This window comes from Ranitomeya variabilis, chromosome 7 (genome assembly GCF_051348905.1).
Source record: "Ranitomeya variabilis isolate aRanVar5 chromosome 7, aRanVar5.hap1, whole genome shotgun sequence".
Classification (NCBI taxonomy): domain Eukaryota; kingdom Metazoa; phylum Chordata; class Amphibia; order Anura; family Dendrobatidae; genus Ranitomeya; species Ranitomeya variabilis.
In genome coordinates, this window is record NC_135238.1 from 246264982 (window position 1) to 246267832 (window position 2851).

The window sequence follows — 2851 nt, forward strand, 5'->3', positions numbered from 1 at the left end:
ACTTTATTGAACCACAACACACAATAGCAAACAGAACAATCCCAGCAATTACCCAAAATGGTGCACATTACAGGGTCTCACCCTTCCGCTGACTCGCTGGGATAATTACGTCAGAGCTCCCAGGGTTGCTACCCCACCTGCAATACACACAGAGAGGAGGTAACGACAAGCGTAGAGAGATGAGAGTCCATAGAGTCCATATAAGATCCAAAGCCAGTTGACAAGAGTCACCACTTGGTTTCTCCAAACATCTCCATGGAACCAGGCGACCAACAGGTTCAATCATGGCTTTCTCCAAATGTATCCATGCTTAAGCGATGACCAAATGTGGTAATTCTGTATTACTTCAGTTGGAGTGATGATGCCATGACTTCTGTAATGTAGGCTTCCTGAACACAAACAGATCTTCCTTTTTATAGGTCACAACTTCTCATTCAGTCATTCCACCACAGGCTTGGGGGAAGGTGGAAGGAGGCCATCCCTCACTGCAGGAGTGTGCAAACAACATGCATAGATTGTCATTCATATTGCAGAGCGCCAAGGGTCATCAGCATATTAACAAAAATTCAAACATTGTGCCTTTGTTTCCCAAAGATTGTAGAACAATACTAGGACAAATACAATAGCTAATCAGCAGCCAGTCAACAATTAAATTCATTACAATAAGGGCCAACAGTCATTCTCACAGGAACTCTAGCTCACGTCCCTGGGCATTCTGAAATAATATGTCTGAATAACTCATATTAAATGCGATATCGTCACATACCTCCCCCATCTTAATTAGCCAGACATGATAGGCTTCCAATCATCCTTCTCCACTTATCGGGGACAATCTGTTAGCATGTCTTTAAGCAGAGACACGAATGTAAGAGGTTTCACCTTCGTGAGAACGAAACTTTGTATCATCCAGTTTCCTCAAAGCATATTCCTTCTTGTCCTTGCGAACAAATTCCACAATCCCGATGCCATCCTTGTGCACATCAGCATCGTAGACATCTCCAGCTTCTCTCATGATCTTTTAGATCCTGCCAACTTCCCGAGGGGGGGAAGCTCAGAGATGAGGACTCTGTATTCAGTTCGCTGAGAAAGTGCCCCATTCCTCCAGCGGAGTCCTCCATAACCTCCCCCTGGTCTCTTGCTTGACCTGGGAAACTCCACATGTAACCGAGGAGAACAAAATTTGTGTCCATTGCTTCCACTCATGGCGTTTTCCGCCTCCCGTGGATCACGGAAGGTGATTAAGGCGAATGGTGTGGTACCGACTCACCCATGATTCTTCAGCTCGATGGTAAGGATCCTCCCATACTGATGGAACAACTCCTCCAGCTTCTTTTCTTGTACATTGGCTGGCAAATTGCCCACAAAAATGCACCCATTTCCCAAGCGCTGACCCCCAGTCTGGGAGAAGGCCCCTTGGTGGCCTGGTAAATGATGTTCTGTTGGTACAATATCTGGGCTGGCTAGGGTGATGGAAGACCCAGTGTTCCGAGGTCCCTGGGCCTTGGTATCACTGACCTGGAGGTGGCTATGGAGGTTGGCTATGTAGGATTGTCAACCTGCCATATAGTGTGAACAGGGTATATCAGTTCATCCTTTGCCAGTGTATCCTGGGGGTAGTGCCCCTCAGACCCTGCTGGCTCGTTTTGGCAGATGTTGACTGATGGAGCTGGCAGACAGGCTCCAGGCATGGGACCACGGCCCTGGGAACAATCTTTGGTAATGTGTCCAAGGCACCCGCATGGATAGCAGCGCCATGGGTTGGGCAACTCAAGGGTACTGTTGGTAAACCTTTGTCCTGGTGGTCGGTCAAATCTTTGGTTGAAGGGTCTTCTTGCATCAGTGGTCATATTGAGTCTCCAGCGGGGTCAGTGGGTTGTAAATTTATCAGCCAATCGGGCTGTTTGCTCTGGAGTGTCAGGTTTCCAATTGGCTACCCACTCTTCACTTTATGGGGCAATCCTCTCCAAATGTTGCTCAAGCATGATCCCATCCAGAAGGGCTGCAACAGAGGGCGCAGCCCTACCATCAAGCCAGTGGTTGCAGTGTCTCGGAGTTGACTGCCAAATTCTACATAGGAGACCCCCTGGCTACACAATGTCCGGGAACTTGGTGCGATATCTCTCGGGGGTAATGGTAAAAAGTGCCAGCAGGGTGTCCTTAATAGTTCCATAGTCCTGGCAGTCAAACTAGTCCACAGGTATTTAGCCCAGTCAGCTCTGGGTACCTGGTGCATCATCATCGGAGTCTCAAAATCTTGCAGATGTTCATCAACCTCTGTGTTGGACTCATTAAACACTGGCACGCTTCTGTAGCGAAGATGATTTCCTTGGTGGTGGGACATCATGGTGGTAGGGTCCCGCATTGATGGTAAAGTTACTGGAACTCCCAAAACTGATTCAATAGCACAAGCCCTCTCCTCACTTGAGGCTCTAGGTCCCAATGCAATCAAGAATTCCTGGATTCTGGCAGCTGGTGACAGGGTATTAGATTCCAGACTACCACTGGGTCCTTGATATGGCAAGCAGCTTAAATCCTTTGGGTCCACTTTCGCAGGAGTTTCATTGTCCTCCATGACATTCTGGGCATTCCAACGTACCAATTCCTTGATCAAATCCGACCGAGAGTCGGTGGTCCGGTATTCAATCCGTCAAAGCTGGCACAACTCCTGTAGTTGTCGTTTTTTGTTGCGGTTATACATACATTCTGGTCCTCTTCCCAAGGCTGAGTTGGTGGGGTTGGACATAGTAGCATCCGAAACCTGCTATGCATGCCTCACCAATGGTCTGCTGGGTCTGTCAGTATGCCTCCCTGGTTGTGAAGCCCTGGACTGTGTCTATGAACACAAGTCCCC

The 2851-nt window shown here is 48.3% G+C and overlaps 1 pseudogene; it reads right to left on the minus strand.

Annotated features, from left to right (window-relative positions):
* Positions 1-805: 805 nt before the first annotated feature.
* On the minus strand, positions 806-2572 carry LOC143786306 (serine/arginine-rich splicing factor 9 pseudogene; annotated as a pseudogene).
* Positions 2573-2851: the final 279 nt, after the last annotated feature.